Source organism: Pseudorca crassidens, chromosome 9, assembly GCF_039906515.1.
Source record: "Pseudorca crassidens isolate mPseCra1 chromosome 9, mPseCra1.hap1, whole genome shotgun sequence".
In the NCBI taxonomy this organism is placed as follows: Eukaryota; Metazoa; Chordata; class Mammalia; order Artiodactyla; family Delphinidae; genus Pseudorca; species Pseudorca crassidens.
Genome location: NC_090304.1, coordinates 107,924,575 through 107,941,608, shown reverse-complemented (window position 1 = coordinate 107,941,608; position 17,034 = coordinate 107,924,575). Strand labels below are relative to the sequence as shown.

The 17,034-nt window shown below is 37.7% G+C and overlaps 1 protein-coding gene across 3 annotated transcripts in view; it reads left to right on the top strand.

The window, feature by feature from the left end:
* Positions 1-17,034, top strand: part of OPCML (opioid binding protein/cell adhesion molecule like) — a 1,078,766-nt gene that overhangs the window by 654,980 nt on the left and 406,752 nt on the right. The window lies entirely within an intron of this gene.

Below are 17,034 nucleotides of genomic sequence, written 5' to 3'. Positions count from 1 at the left end.
CTTACGTTTGGTAGTGTATATATGTCCATGCCTCTCTCTCGCTTTGTCACAGCTTACCCTGATAGGAGTAAGGTGATTTGGACTTGCATTTCCCAGAGACTTAATGAATTAAGTATCTTTTCATGATCTTGTTGGCTATCTGTATGTCTTCTTTGGAAAAAATGTCTATTCAGCTCCTCTACCCTTTTTAGATTGGGTTGTTTGTTTCTTTGATATTGAGTTGTATGAGTTCTTTGTATATTTTGGATATTGGCCCCTTACCAGAGACATTGTTTTCAAATATCTTCTCCCATTCAGTAGATGACCTTTTCATTTTGTTGATAGTTTCCTTCACTGTGACAAAACTTTTTAGTTTGATGTAGTCCCATTTGTTTATTTTTGCTTTTGTTTCCTTCCCTGAAGAGACAGATCCAAAAAAAATATTGCTAAGATGTCAAAGAGCATACTGCTTATGTTTTCTTCTAGGAGTTTTATAGTTTCAGGTCTTATATTTAAGGCTTTCATCCATTTTGAGCTTATTTTTTGTGCATTATTGGAGGAGTTGGTATAGTTTCATTCTTTTGCATGTAGCTGTCCAGTTTTCCCAATACCATTTACTGAAGAGTCTCTCTTTTCCCCATTGTACATTCTTGCCTCCTTTGCTGTAGATTAACTGCCCATATAAGTGTGGGTCCATTTCTGGGTTCTATATTCTGTTCCATTGATCTGTGTATCTGTTTTTGTGCCAGTATCATACTGTTCTGATGACAGTAGCTTTGTAGTAGAGTTTGATATCAGGGAGCATGATACCTCCAGTTACGTTCTTCATTCATAAGATTTTTTTTCAGCTATTCAAGGTCTTTTATGTTTCCATACAAATTTTAGGTTTATTAGTTCTAGTTCTGTGAAAAATGCCACTGGTATTTTGATAGGGACTGCATTGAATCTCTAGATTGCCTTGAGTGGTATGGACATTTTAACAATATTAATTCTTCCAATCCAAGAGCAAAGTACAGGCAGAGCTTGGAGATATTTCAGGTTTGGTTTTAGATTACCACAATAAAACAAATGTCACAATAAAGCAAGCCACACAAATTTTTTTATTTCCCAGTGCACATAAAAGTTATGCTTACATTATCCTATAGTCTATTAAGTGTCTAATAACATCGTGTCTAAAAAACAATGTATATACTTTAATTTAAAAATGCTTTATTGATAGAAAATGCTAAGTATCAACTGGCAAGGCAGGGTCGACACAAACCTTCAATTTGTAAAAAAAAAAACAAAAAGCACAGTATCTGTGAGACATGATAAAGCAAAGTATGATAAAATGTGGTATGTCTTTATATCTTTCCATTTGTTTATGTTTTCTTCAATTCCTTTCATCAGTGTCTTATAGTTTTCAGAACACAGGTCTTCTATCTCCTTGGTTAGATTTATTCCTATGTATTTTATTCTTTTTGGTGCTATTGTAAAGGGTATTACTTTCTTAATTTTTTTTTTCTGATAGTTCATTATTTGTGTCTAGAAACACAACAGATTTCCATACTTCAATTTTGTACCCTGCAACTTTACTGAATTTATTTATTATTTCTAATAGATTTTTGGTGGAGTCTTTAGGGTTTTCTATATATAGTATCATGTATCTGCAAACAGTGACAGTTTTACTTCTACCTTTCCAATTTGGATGCCTTTTTTTCTTTTTCTTCTCTGATTTTGCTCTGACTAGGATTTCCAGTTCTATGCTGAATAAAAGTAGCATCCTTGTTTTGTTCCTCATCTTATAGGAAATGTTTTTAGCTTTTCACCATTGAGTATGTTGTTAGCTGTAGGTTTGTCATATAAGGCCTTTATTATGTTGAGGTATGTTCCCTCTATGCCCACTTTGTGTAGAGTTTTTATCATAAATGATGGTGAATTTTCTCAAGCTTTTGCTTCATCTATTGAGATGATCATATGGTTTTTATTCTTTAGTTTGTTAAAGTGATGTATCACATTGATTGATTTGTGGACATTGAGCCATCTGTATATCCCTGGGATAAATCCTACTTGATCATGGTGTATGATCCTTTTAATGTATTGCTAATTTGGTTTGCTAATATTTTGTTAAGGATTATTGCATCTATGTTTATCAGTGATATTGGCCTGATTTTCTCTTTTTTGTGGTATCTTCTTCTGGTTTTAGTATCAGGGTGATGCTGGCCTTGTAGAATGAGATCAAAAGCATACTCTTCACTCACTTTTTTCTTTTCTTTTTTTTTTTTTTTTTTACATCTTTATTGGAGTATATTTGCTTTACAATGGTGTGTTAGTTTCTGCTTTATAACAAAGTGAATCAGTTATACATATACATATGTTCCCATATCTCCTCCCTCTTGCAGCTCCCTCCCTCCCACCCTCCATATTCCACCCATCCAGGTGGTCACAAACCACCGAGCTGATCTCCCTGTGCTATGCAGCTGCTTCCCACTAGCTATTTTACGTTTGGTAGTGTATATATATCCATGCCACTCTCTCACTTTGTCACAACTTACCCATCCCCTTCCCCATATCCTCAAGTCCATTCTCTGGTAGGTCTCTGTCTTTATTCCCATCTTACCCCTAGGTTCTTCATGACATTTTTTTTCTTACATTCCATATATATGTGTTAGCATACGGTATTTGTCTTTTTCTGACGTACTTCACTCTGTATGACAGACTCTAGGTCCATCCACCTCACTACAAATAACTCAATTTCATTCCTTTTTATGGCTGAGTAATATTCCATTGTATATATGTGCCACATCTTCTTTATCCATTCATCCGATGATGGACACTTAGGTTGTTTCCATCTCCTGGCTGTTGTAAATAGAGCTGCAATGAACATTGTGGTACATGACACTTTTTGAATTATGGTTTTCTCAGGGTATATGCCCAGTAGTGGGATTGCTGGGTCATATGGTAGTTCTATTTGTAGTTTTTGAATGAACCTCCATACTGTTCTCCATAGTGGCTGTACCAATTCACATTCTCACCAGCAGTGCAAGAGTATTCCCTTTTCTCCACACCCTCTCCAGCATTTATTTTTTCTAGATTTTTTGATGATGGCCATACTGACTGGCGTGAATGATATCTCATTGTAGTTTTGATTTGCATTTCTCTAATGATTAATGATGTTGAGCATTCTTTCATGTGTTTGTTGGCAGTCTGTATATCTTCTTTGGAGAAATGTCTATAAAGGTCTTTTGCCCATTTTTGGATTGGGTTGTTTGTTTTTTTGTTATTGAGCTGCATGAGCTGCTTGTAAATTTCAGAGATTAATCCTTTGTCAGGTTGCTTCATTTGCAAATATTTTCTCCCATTCTCAGGGTTGGCTTTTGGTCTTGTTTATGGTTTCCTTTGCTGTGCAAAAGCTTTGAAGTTTCATTAGGTCCCGTTTGTTTATTTTTGTTTTTATTTCCATTTCTCTAGGAGGTGGGCCAAAAAGGATCTTGCTGTGATTTATGTCATAGAGTGTTCTGCCTATGTTTTCCTCTAAGAGTTTGATAGTTTCTGGCCTTACATTTAGGTCTTTAATCCATTTTGAGCTTATTTTTGTGTATGCTGTTAGGGAGTGTTCTAATCTCATACTTTTACATGTACCTGTCCAGTTTTCCCAGCATCATTTATTGAAGACACTGTCCTTTCTCCACTGTACATTCCTGCCACCTTTATCAAAGATAAGGTGACCATATGTGAGTGGGTTTATCTCTGGGATTTCTATCCTGTTCCATTGATCTATATTTCTGTTTTTGTGCCAGTACCATACTGTCTTGATTACTGTAGCTTTGTAGTATAGTCTGAAGTCAGGGAGCCTGATTCCTCCAGCTCCCTTTTTCGTTCTCAAGATTGCTTTGGCTATTCGGGGTCTTTTGTGTTTCCATACAAATTGTGAAATTTTTTGTCTAGTTCTGTGAAAAATGCCAGTGGTAGTTTGATAGGGATTGCATTGAATCTGTAGATTGCTTTGGGTAGTAGAGTCATTTTCACAATGTTGATTCTTCCAATCCACGAACATGGTATATCTCTCCATCTATTTGTATCATCTTTAATTTCTTTCATCAGTGTTTTATAATTTTCTGCATACATGTCTTTTGTCTCCTTAGATAGGTTTATTCCTAGATATTTTATTCTTTTTGTTGCAGTGGTAAATGGGAGTGTTTTCTTGATTTCACTTTCAGATTTTTCATCATTAGTGTATAGGAATGCCAGAGACTTCTGTGCATTAATTTTGTATCCTGCTACTTTACCAAATTCATTGATTAGCTCTAGTAGTTTTCTGGTAGCATCTTTAGGATTCTCTATGTATAGTATCATGTCGTCTGCAAAGAGTGACAGCTTTACTTCTTCTTTTCTGATTTGGATTCCTTTTATTTCCTTTTCTTCTCTGATTTCTGTGGCTAAAACTTTCAAAATTATGTTGAATAAGAGTGGTGAGAGTGGGCAACCTTGTCTTGTTCCTGTTCTTAGTGGAAATGCTTTCAGTTTTTCAACATGGAGGACGATGTTGGCTGTGGGTTTGTCATATATGGCCTTTAGTATGTTGAGGAAAGTTCCCTCTGTGCCTACTTTCTGCAGGGCTTTTATCATAAATGGGTGTTGAATTTTGTCGAAAGCTTTCTCTGCATCTATTGAGGTGATCATATGGTTTTTATTCTTCAATTTGTTAATATGGTGTATCACGTTGATTGATTTGCGTATATTGAAGAATCCTTGAATTCCTGGGATAAACACCACTTTATCATGGTGTACGATCCTTTTAATGTGCTGTTGGATTCTGTTTGGTAGTATTTTGTTGAGGATTTTTGCATCTATACGCACCAGTGATATTGGCCTGTAGTTTTCTTTCTTTGTGACATCTTTGTCTGGTTTTGGTATCAGGGTGATGGTGGCCTCGTAAAGTGAGTTTGGGAGTGTTCCTCCCTCTGCTATATTTTGGAAGAGTTTGAGAAGGATAGGTGTTAGCTCTTCTCTAAATGTTTGAGAGAATTCGCCTGTGAAGCCATCTGGTCCTGGGCTTTTGTTTGTTGGAAGATTTTTAATCACAGTTTCAATTTCAGTGCTTGTGATTGGTCTGTTCATCTTTTCTATTTCTTCCTGATTCAGTCTTGGCAGGTTGTGCATTTCTAAGAATTTGTCCATTTTATTGGCATAGAGTTGCTTGTAGTAATCTCTCATGAACTTTTGTATTTCTGCAGTGTCAATTATTACTTCTCCTTTTTCATTTCTAATTCTATTGATTTGAGTCTTCTCCCTTTTTTCTTGATGAGTCTGATTAATGGTTTATCAATTTTGTTTATCTTCTCAAAGAACCAGCTTTTAGTTTTATTGATCTTTGCTATCGTTTCCTTCATTTCTTTTTCATTTATTTCTGATCTGATCTTTATGGTTTCTTTCCTTCTGCTAACTTTGGGGTTTTTTTGTTCTTCTTTCTCTAATTGCTTTAGGTGCAAGGTTAGGTTGTTTATTCGAGATGTTTACTGTTTCTTAAGGTAGGATCGTATTGCTATAAACGTCCTTCTTAGAAACTGCTTTTGCTGCATCCCATAGGTTTTGGGTCATCGTGTTTCCATTGTCATTTGTTTCTAGGTATCTTTTGACTTCCTCTTTGATTTCTTCAGTGACCACTTCGTTATTAATTAGTGTATTGTTTAACCTCCATATGTTTGTATTTCTTACAGACCTTTTCCCGTAATTGACATCTAGTCTCATAGCGTTGTGGTCAGAAAAGATACTTGATACAATTTCAGTTTTCTTAAATTTACCAAGGCTTGATTTGTGCCCCAAGATATGATGTATCCTGGAGAATGTTCCATGAGCACTTGAGAAAAATGTGTATTTTGTTGTTTTTGGATGGAATATCCTATAAATATCAATTAAGTCCATCTTGTTTAATGTATCATCTAAAGCTTGTGTTTCCTTATTTATTTTCATTTTGTATGATCTGTCCATTGGTGACAGTGGGGTGTTAAAGTCCCTTACTCTGAATGTGTTACTGTTAATTTCCCCTTTTATGGCTGTTAGTATTTGCCTTATGTATTGAGGTGCTCCTATGTTGGGTGCATAAATATTTACAATTGTTATATCTTCTTCTTGGATCAATCTCTTGATCATTATGTAGTGTCCTTCTTTGTCTCTTCCAATAGTCTTTATTTTAAAGTCTATTTTGTCTGATATGAGAATTGCTACTTCAGCTTTCTTTTGGTTTCCATTTGCATGGAATATCTTTTTCCATCCCCTCACTTTCAGTCTGTATGTGTCTCTAAGTCTGAAGTGGGTCTCTTGTAGACAGCATATATATGGGTCTTGTTTTTGTATCCATTCAGCCAGTCTGTGTCTTTTGGTGAGAGCATTTAATCCATTTACATTTAAGGTAATTACTGTTATGTATGTTCCTATTCCCATTTTCTTAATTGTTTTGGGTTTGTTATTGTAGGTCTTTTCCTTCTCTTGTGTTTCTTGCCTAGAGAAGTTCCTTTAGCAGTTGTTGTAAAGCTGGTTTGGTGGTGCTGAACTCTCTCTGCTTTTGCTTGTCTGTAAAGGTTTTAATTTCTCCATCAAATCTGAATGAGATCCTTGCTGGGTAGTGTAATCTTGGTTGAAGGTTTTTCCCTTTCATCACTTTAAGTATGTCCTGCCACTCCCTTCTGGCTTGCAGAACTTCTGCTGAAAGATCAGCTGTTAAGCTTATGGGGATTCCCTTGTGTGTTATTTGTTGTTTTTCCTTTGCTACTTTTAATATTTTTTCTTTGTATTTAATTTTTGACAGTTTGATTAATATGTGTCTTGGAATGTTTCTCCTTGGATTTATCCTGTATGGGACTCTCTGTGCTTCCTGGATTGATTAGCTATTTCCTTTCCCATGTTAGGGAAGTTTTCAACTATAATCTCTTCAAATATTTTCTCAGTCCCTTTCTTTTTCTCTTTTTCTTCTGGAACCCCTATAATTCGAATGTTGGTGTGTTTACTGTTGTCCCAGAGGTCTCTGAGTCTGTCCTCAGTTCTTTTCATTCATTTTTCTTTAGTCTGCTCTGCAGTAGTTATTTCCACTATTTTATCTTCCAGATCACTTATCCATTCTTCTGCCTCAGTTATTCTGCTATTGATCCCATCTAGAGTATTCTTCATTTCATTTATTGTGTTGTTCTTCGTTGCTTGTTTCATCTTTAGTTCTTCTAGGTCCTTGTTAAATGTTTTTTGCATTTTGTCTATTCTATTTCCAAGATTTTGGATCATCTTTACTATCATTATTCTGAATTATTTTTCAGGTAGACTGCCTATTTCCTCTTCATTTGTTAGGTCTGGTGGGTTTTTATCTTGCTCCTTCATCTGCAGTGTGTTTTTATGTCTTCTCATTTTGCTTATCTTACTGTGTTTGGAGTCTCCTTTTTGCAGGCTGCAGGTTTGTATTTCCCGTTGTTTTTGCTGTCTGTTCCCAGTGGCTAAAGTTGGTTCAGCGGGTTGTGTAGGCTTCATGCTTGAGGGGACTAGTGCCTGTGTTCTGGTGGATGAGGCTGGATCTTGTCTTTCTGGTGGGCAGGTCCACGTCTGGTGGTGTGTTTTGGGGTGTCTGTGGGCTTATTATGATTTTAGGCAGCCTCTCTGCTAATGGGTGTTGTTGTGTTCCTGTGTTGCTAGTTGTTTGGCATAGGGTGTCCAGCACTGTAGCTTGCTGGTCGTTGAGTGAAGCTGGGTGCTGGTGTTGAGATGGAGATCTCTGGGAGATTTTCGCCATTTGATATTATGTGGAGCTGGGAGTTCTCTTGTGGACCAGTGTCCTGAAGTTGGCTCTCCCACCTCAGAGGCACAGCACTGACTCCTGGCTGCAGCACCAAGAGCCTTTCATCCACACGGTTCAGAATAAAAGGGAGAAAAAGTAGAAAGAAAGAAAAAAAGAAAGAGGGTAAAATAAAATAAAGTAAGGTAAAATAAAATAAAGTTATTAAAATTCTTCTATCTTTTGGAATAGTTTGAGAAAGATAAGTGTTAACTCTTCTTTAAAGGTTTGGTAGAATTTACCTGGGAAGCCATCTGGTCTTGGACTTTTGCGTTATTTTAGGAATTTTTTTTGATGACTGATTTAATTTCATTACTGGTAATTGGTCTGTCCAGATTTTCCACTTCTTCCTGATTCAGTCTTGAAAGATTGTATTTTTTTAGGAATTTATTCATTTCTTCTAGTGTGTCCAATTGGTTGGTACATAACTGTACTACTGGCTTATGATCCTTTGTATTTCTGTGGTGTCAAATTGTAATCTGTCCTCTTTCATTTATAGTTTTATTTATTAGGGCTTGCTCTCTTTATTCTTGATGAGTCTGATCAGAGGTTTATTAATTTTGTTTATCTTTTTACGGAAACAGCTGTTAGTTTCATTGATCTTTTTTTTTTTTTTTTAGTGTCTATTTAATTTATTCCCACTCTGATTTTTATTATTTCCTTCCTTCTACTAACTTTGGGTTTTCTTTGTTCTTCTTTTTCTAGCTCCTTTAGGTGTAAGGTAAGGTTGTGTATTTGGATTTTTTGTTTCCTGAGGTAGACGTGAACCACTATCAATTACATGTTAGAACTTCCCTTGCTCCTTCTGATAGATTTTGGAACAAAGTGTTTCCATTCTCATGTGTCTCCAGGTATTTTTTATTCCCTCTCTGATTTGTTTAGTGAGCCATCGGTTAGTTGTTCAGTAGCATATTATTTAGCCTCCATGTGTTTGTGATTTTTGCAATTTTTTCGTATAGTTGATTTATAGTATACTGTTCTGGTTTGGGAGGTGCTTGATATGATTTTAATATTCCTAAATTTACTGAGACTTGTTTTGTGGTATAGCATGTTATCTATTCTGGAGAATGTTCCACATGCACTTGAAAAGAATATGTATTTTGCTGTTTGGGCTTGGAATGTTCTGTATATATCTATTAAGTCACTCTGGCTGAATGTGGCATTTAAAGCCAATGCTTCCGTATTCATTTTCTGTCTGGATGATCTTATGTAAGTCAGGTGTTAGAGTCCCCCATCATGATTATATTGCTTTCAGTTTCTCCCTTTAGATTTGTTAATAATTGCTTTATGTTTTAGGTGCTCCCATTTTGGGTGCACATATACTTACGAGTGTTATATCTTCTGGTTGGATTTATCCTTTCATCAGTGCTCTCCTTTGTCTCTTTTTACACTATTTTTTTAACATCTTTTATGTCTGATATAAGTATTGCTACTCTAGATATCTTTTTCCACCCCTCACTTTCAATCTGTGTGTATCTTTAAATCTGAAGTGAGTCTATTGTGGGCAGCAGGTATATGGGTCTTGATTTTTTACCCATTAGCCACTCCGTGTCTTTGATTGGAGCATTTAGTCCATTTATGTTTTAACTAATATTGATAGGTATGTTCTTAATCCATTTTGTTAATTGCTTTCTGGTTGTTTTTGTAGTTCTTCTTGGTTCTTTTCTTCTTCTTTTGGTCTCTTCCCTTGTGATTTGCTGACTATCATTAGTGTTATGTTTGGATTCCTTTCTCTTTACTTTTTGTTTATCTATTATAGGTTTTTGTTTTGTGGTTACCATGAAGTTCATACATAACAACATATATATCTGTATGTGTATATAGATATTCTTTGAGTTGATCTCTCAAGGTGGAACAAATTTCAACAACTCTACATTTTCACTCTCCCCCAAATATTTTGTGGTTTTGACACCATATATCACGTTTTAATTGCATGTATCTCTTTAACTTCTTATTGCGAGTTTAGATGATTTTACTACTTTTGTCTTTTAACCTTCCTACTAGTGAGATTTTTCCTTGCATAATTTTCTTGTTTCTAGTTGTGGCCTTTTCCTTTTTGTTTAGAGAAGTCCTTTTAACATTTCTTGTAAGGCTGGTTTAGTGATATGAACTTTTTTAGCTTTTGTTGTAAAACTTTTTATCACTTCTCCTTATGGGACCCCTATAATGCAAACGTGGCTGTGCTTGATGTTGTCCTAGAGATCTCTTAAACTGTCCCTTACAAGTTTTTTTTTCCTTTTCTTATTTTTAGCTTGGGTGGTTTCCACTACTTTGTCTTTCATGTCTCTAATCTATTTTTCTGTATCATTTAATCTACTGGATTTTTTCCAGTTATTTTATTCTTCAGCTCTGATTGGTTCTTCTTTCTATTTTCTAACTCTTTGTTAAACCTATCACTGTGTTCATACATTTCTCTCCTGAGTTCATTGAACATTGTTGGTATCGTTACCTTGAACTCTTTATCAGGCTGATTGCTTATCTCCACTCTGTTTAGTTCTTTTTCTGAGGTTTTGTCTTGTTCTTACATTTGGAACATATTCCTCTGTCTCTTCCTGTTGCCTAATTCTCTGTGTTTATTTTTATGTTTAGGGAAGCACATTACTTCTACTGAGCTTGGAGAAGTGGCCTTGTTTAGGAGACTTCCTATGGGCCCAGCAGCCTGCTCCAAGCTGGCCACCAGAGCTGCTTGCTCCAGGAATGTCCCCTATATCAGGGCCAAATTCTGTGGCCATGCTGGTAGGTGAGGCTGCTGGCATGGAGTCTGTTTCCTGTAGCCCTCTGGCTCTCCCAAGTGTAAGCCCCACTGGTCTTCAAAACCCAAGTTTCTGGTGGCTCATTTTCGCAGAGCAGGACTCCAGGCAGGGGAGCCTAATATGGGGCTCAGACCCCTCACTCTTTGGGCAGGACCTCTGCGGTTGGGATTTCCCTCCTGTTTGTGGGTTGCTGACCCAGGGATATGGGTCCTGACGAAAGCACATCTCCAACCCTCCTATCCACCTCATTTATACACTTCTTTATATCTTTAGTTGTGGAGACTCTTTTCTGCTGGTCTTCAAGTCATTCTCATAGATAGTTGCTCTGCAGGTTGTAATTCTGCTGTGTCCCAGGAGGCGGTGAGTTTAGGGTCTTCCTAATCTGCCATCTTGATGCCCCTCTCATCACTATTATTTTAAATCACAAGAATGTCAGCTCCTTTATTTAATTTTTTTTTCCTATTCTGGTTCTACACAAATTGAAAAATGAAATAGAGACAGTAAATATTCATATTTTAGAGAGAAATCCAACCCAATAGAGGGGAAAAAAGGAACACATACAATATTTAAATTAATCAAAGTCAAGTATTCTCAGCTCAGAAAATAAAGAGGATATAGAATGTTCTCTTTCGAATTGCAAGTATATATGTGTTAACAGTGCTACTTGCAGTCTTTTGCATTTCTATGCTGCATTAACCCATAGTCAAATAGATTTATGTTAGTTTATGAAATACTCACAATGACCCATTGAGTCAGGTATGAGTGCTTTTAGCTTTACATTGATGAGAGTTTTGTATTGAAAAAGCACTTGTGTATGGATTTCTTCAGTAAATATGAAAAGCATCCGTAACCCCCATAGAGTAGACGATAAAAATGAGATTCTGAATGGCTAAGTGAAGGTGACAGAGTCAGGGCTTGGATTCAGAGTTCTGATACCCAAGCCAATATTCTTTCTTCCATTGTGAAGAAAGGCTCTACAGGAAATCCTTCTGGGTTGGGTGGGGCCTCTCCAGCCCTGAGTGGAGGCTCACAACCTGTGAGTCCCTATTCTCCCTTCCCTATTTCCTAGCAGTATTTAGCAAAAAGCCATCACTTTCAAGGGCACCTGTGCTTCCTTTAGGCAGGAGAAGGAAGGGATGGCTGAGGAGGCTGCATACATCTGCTGTCAGATGGAGGAGACCGTGCAGGTGTTCCAAGAGAAGAAGAAGAAGGCCCAGTGTCTGGGGCCACTGTAGATGAGGAGAAGGAGATCCGGGGACACAGACCGAGCTGGGAGGGGACATCAGAATAGCTGGAGAAGGGCCCTAGTGAGGCAGTTCAGTGACAAGCCCAGAGCCTGAGTGTTGCGGGGGTAAGTTATGGATGTGAATGTTCACAGTGTGTGCTGCTCTGCATTTAATGCACAGAAAAGAAGACACACATGGCCTTCCTTCCAGCTCCCCTCAGTGAATGGCTGTCTGTATACATGTGTATATATGCACACAAAGACATCAGGCTCTGTCTCACTTCACATAACCCACACCCTCTCCTCAGAAGGGTAGCACTGTCCTCACCTCCTCAGGGGCCTGGGCCCACCCACCTTGCCTTCCCAGGGCTTAGATCAGCAGCTTTCACACTTTCTGGTCTCAGGACCCCTTCACACGTTTAAGATGTCTGAGGATCCTGAAGACCTTTTGTTCCCGTGGGTTGTATCTGTCAATACTTCCATCCTGGAGAGCTGAGAAAAAATCAATGGTTATGCATTCATTTAAAATTAAAAATAAAAGCCCATTCCATGTTAATTTAACATATTTTTACGAAAACCTGTTTTATTTTCCCCTGATAAATCAATGAGAAAAGCAACATTACATTTTTGAAAATCGCTTAGCTAAGAGCTGCATTCCCATATCTGCTTCGATGATCATTCTGTTGTAATATATCATTTTATTTGAAGTATTTAAAGACAGTCCGGCTTCACATAGATTGTACTTGTGAGGGAAAGAGCATTTGAGTAGACTTTTAAGAAAATTGTGGATTTTCTTCTTTGATGCTGTACCAGAACTCAACAAGTGGTAATTTCTGAAAGAGTAGTTACGATGTGAGATCTGAAACCATATCAACTACATAATCTTACCCTGTTACATTAAAATCTACTGGTCTTTTCTGTACCATCTTTACAACTTCCTGTGAATCTGTAAGTACTTCAAAATAGTTTTTTAATTAGGCAAGTAATTTAAGCAGACTTTTCTCCATAGAAGATATATGAATGGTGAATAAGCAAATGAAGAATGCTCAACATACAATAGCCAGGACGTGGAAACAATCTAAATGTCCACTGACAGATGAATGGATAAAGAAGATGTGGCACATATATACAATGGAATATTACTCAGCCATAAAAAGAAACGAAATTGACTTATTTGTAGTGAGGTGGATGGACCTAGAGTCTGTCATACAGGGTGAAGTTAAGTCAGAAAGAGAAAAACAAATACCATATGCTAATGCATATATATGGAATCTAAAAAAAAAATAAAATGGTACTGATGAACCTAGTGGCAGGGCAGGGATAAAGACATAGACATAGAGAATGGACTTGAGGACACGGGGAGGGGGAAGGGTAAGCTGGGACGAAGTGAGAGAGTGGCATGGACACATATACACTACCAAATGTAAAATAGATAGCTAGTGGGAAGCAGCTGCATAGCACAGGGAGATCAGCTCGGTGCTTTGTGACCACCTAGAGGGGTGGGAGGGAGGGTGGGAGGGAGACACAAGAGGGAGGGGATATGGGGATAATATGTATGCATACAGCTGATTCACTTTGTTGTACAAGAGAAACTAACATAGCATTGTGAAGCAATTATACTCCAATAAAGGTGTATTACAAAAAAAGTACTCAACATCATTAATCATTAGGGAAATGTAAATCAAAATCACTGTGAGATAATACTTCATAACCACTAGTATAGCTGTAATAACTTGAACAATAACAGGTGTTGGGGAGAATGTAGAGAAATTGAACCCTCACTTATTGCTGATGGGAATGTAACATGGTGTAGTTACTTTGGCTGTTTCTCAAAATGTTAAACATAGTTACCATATGACCCAGCAAGTCTACTCCTGTCCAATCACTCAGGAGAAATGAAAGCATCTGTCAACAAAGACTTGTGTGCACATGTTCACAGCAGCATTATTCACAATAGCCTGAAGGGGAAACAACCCAAATGTCTGTTGACTAGTGAATAGATAAACAAAGTGTGGTCTATCCATGTAAGAATACTATTTGACAAGAAAAAGGAATGGAGTACTGATACATGCTACAATAAATATGAACCTTGAAAACATTATAACAAGTGGAAGAAACCAATCACAAAAGTACACATGCTACATAATTCTATTTGAAGGAGATACCCAGAGAAGGCCACCCCGTAGACAGTAAGTAGATTCGTGGCTACCCAGCACTGGGATAGAGAGTCACTTTGAACAGGAAAGAGGTTTCATTTTGGGGTAATAGAAATGTTCTAAAACGAGGTTTTGGTCATAGTCGCTTTAACTTTGCATATCTACTTAAATGCATTGAATTGTACACTTTAAAAGGGTGAATTTTGTAATAAGTAAATTTTATCTCACAATCCATCCACTGATCTATCTTGCACTTGGATATTTTATCATGCCCAATTTTATAAAATTGCACAGTGGTCATTTGGAAAACGTTGATTCAAAAGTTATGCAGATCTCACAAGTATTGACACATTTCATTACACAGTATAAAAAGTAACACTTGTTTGAACACCACCAATCTCATAAAAGTCTCTTTAAATATTTGAAAGCTGTCAAGCTCAAGGTGACAAATTCAAGTTTTCCAAAATCCTCATTTTCCCTATGAAAGCTCAAATTGTATCACTGGCAATAAATAATACCAATTGTTTTCCTTGAAGTGACACTTCATTCATTTTTGAGAAAATGTCTGCAAGATACCAATTCTGAATAGCCATCATTTGTCTGTCTCTAGACTATTCAAGGAAAAATAGTGTGTCTTGAAAAATGCAGTAAGTTCAGCTCACAGTTCAAGCAGTCACACAGTTTCTTTGCTCCTGGTGGCAGGTTTTTGTTTGCTAAGGGCCGGTGAGTAAATGTTTTAGGCTTGGTGGGCCACATAAGGTCAGGCCAGATGTGGCCCAGGGCCATAGCCTGCCAACACCTATGCCTAGACAGTCATAATTCTTGGGTGTGCAGAAGTGCTGTATGTATGCTTCCTCTTTTCCACACAGACTAATAAAAATACATACAGTTGAGGATCAGAATATATTAAAATTATTAACTTTCACTGCTTTATCAATGATATTCTTAAGTGAAATGGACATTTTTTTTCCTTTTTCCTTTTCTTTTTTTTTACCGTGCAGGCATGTTGGGTGCCAGTGCTTTGCTTCTTGCCAAGGCACAGAAGTTTTAGCCACCATTGCTTTTTTTTTTTTTTAATTTCTTTCTTTATTTTTGGCTGTGTTGGGTCTTCGTTTCTGTGCGAGGGTTTTCCTAGTTGCAGCAGGCAGGGACCACTCTTCATCGCGGTGCGCGGGCCTCTCACTGTCGCGGCCTCTCTTGTTGCGGAGCACAGGCTCCAGACATGCAGGCTCAGTAGTTGTGGCTCACGGACCTAGTTGCTCCGTGGCATGTGGGATCTTCCCAGACCAGGGCTCGAACCCGTGTCCCCCGCATTGGCAGGCAGATTCTCAACCACTGTGCCACCAGGGAAGCCCCGCCACCATTGCTTTATCACCTTTGGTGCAAATGTAACACAATGAAAAAGAGAAAGAATGTCATAGAATTATTCTGAGAAGAGCTGTGACCTCACAGACCCTCTGACAAAGCCTAAGGGACCTCCAGGGGCCTGCAGACCACCCTGGAAAACTGCTTGTCTAGATGTTTTTTTCCATCCTTCCTTCCCATCATGTTCCTAGTGTGAAACAGCATCACATAAAAGTAACTCCCAGCATCTATTGACTTTAGTTCAGAAAGGATCTGGCTGGGTGTTCTTGGGCAAGGTACTTAACCTTTCTGAATTTCAGTCTCCTAACCCATCAAATGGGGAAAATAACAGTACCCACTCTTGGGTTGGTTGGTTGGTTTGTTTGTTTAAGATTAAATGAGATTTTAAGCAAAATACTTAGCAGAATGCTGGGATAGTAAGTACTTTATTGTCGGTTGTAATTTTTTCTTTTTATGTTACGAATGAATTTCCTTCATGCTGTTACTTATGTGCACAGAGGAAATATTGTATTCAACGTGAACTCTCTTGTTGGTGTACTTTTAGGCACTGTGCACCCAAGGCCAGGGAGGTCTGTTGAATTGGAGCCTGTCCACACTGGACCCTCCAACAGAGCTCCTTAGGAACAGCAGCTCCACGTCCCTCGAGACCTGGGCACCTCCATTGTATTTTAAGCTCTAGACCCCTTTGACATATGCTTAGGATTACAAAGGAAACCAAGTGTGTTAGGACGCAGCTATCAAAATATTTTAACATGTGATGGAGCACATGCTTCATGATTAATGCATTAAATAAAATCTAGGAGTGAGTCCAACATAAGTTTGAAGAAGTGTGGAGTGATAAAGGATATTTCAAGATATTGGTAACAAGTATAACATATGAGAGTAATTGTGATTTCTCTTAGTGATAGACACACAGGCACTACTGACACTGCTGTGACAGGTTCTGAATATTCATAAATAAATAAAGGATATGCTGCATTGCAATTAGAGGGCGGGGAGATAAAGATGTACATTTCCTCCCCACTGGAATTGATGGACCTCCCTGAATTCTATACACAGACCTCTCGGGGGTGAGGAGAGGATCCTAGATTAATAACCTTTATAATATCTGCTTTTTATTTGTTTGTTTTGTTTATTTACTTATTTGTTTGCCTGTAGTTAGAAAGAATATTAAAGGCAGGAGGGGAAAAGCGCTGGAGAATTGTCAGTTGTCTGGTGAAATTGGGAGCAGAGGCAACTAACTAGCCAGGTCTGTGTTTTTACCTGGATTATGAATATTTAGATGCACAGCCTGTTTGCAAAATAATTATTCATCTCCCCTGTAACTACCATCGCCCCAGATTTAGACTATGGGAAAGCTACAAAATGCTTACTTACAAATGACAAAGTTACAAATACAAGGCTTCTCTGACTCTTCAAACAATCACCTCTCGCTCTATGGGTAGTTTCCGCTCCAATCATGGATTGAATTATACTATACACATGAGTGATTTTAAATCTGAACTGAAATGTAAACACACACGCACACCCTTTCCACGGTGCAGAATCATAAGACAAATTGCTTAGCTTCCAACACCCTGTCTGGCCCTAATTGATTCTTCTTACTCAACTGTGCATTTTAATCGTGTTCTAAGTTGGAGAAATCTACCAGCACTAATTCCGTGCTGCAACTGTTTATGAGCCTTTTAATGGGCAAAGGGGGATCGATCTAATTTCTCAAGATGGCTGGGGAATATGTTAAGTGGCACCTGATTGGTGTAC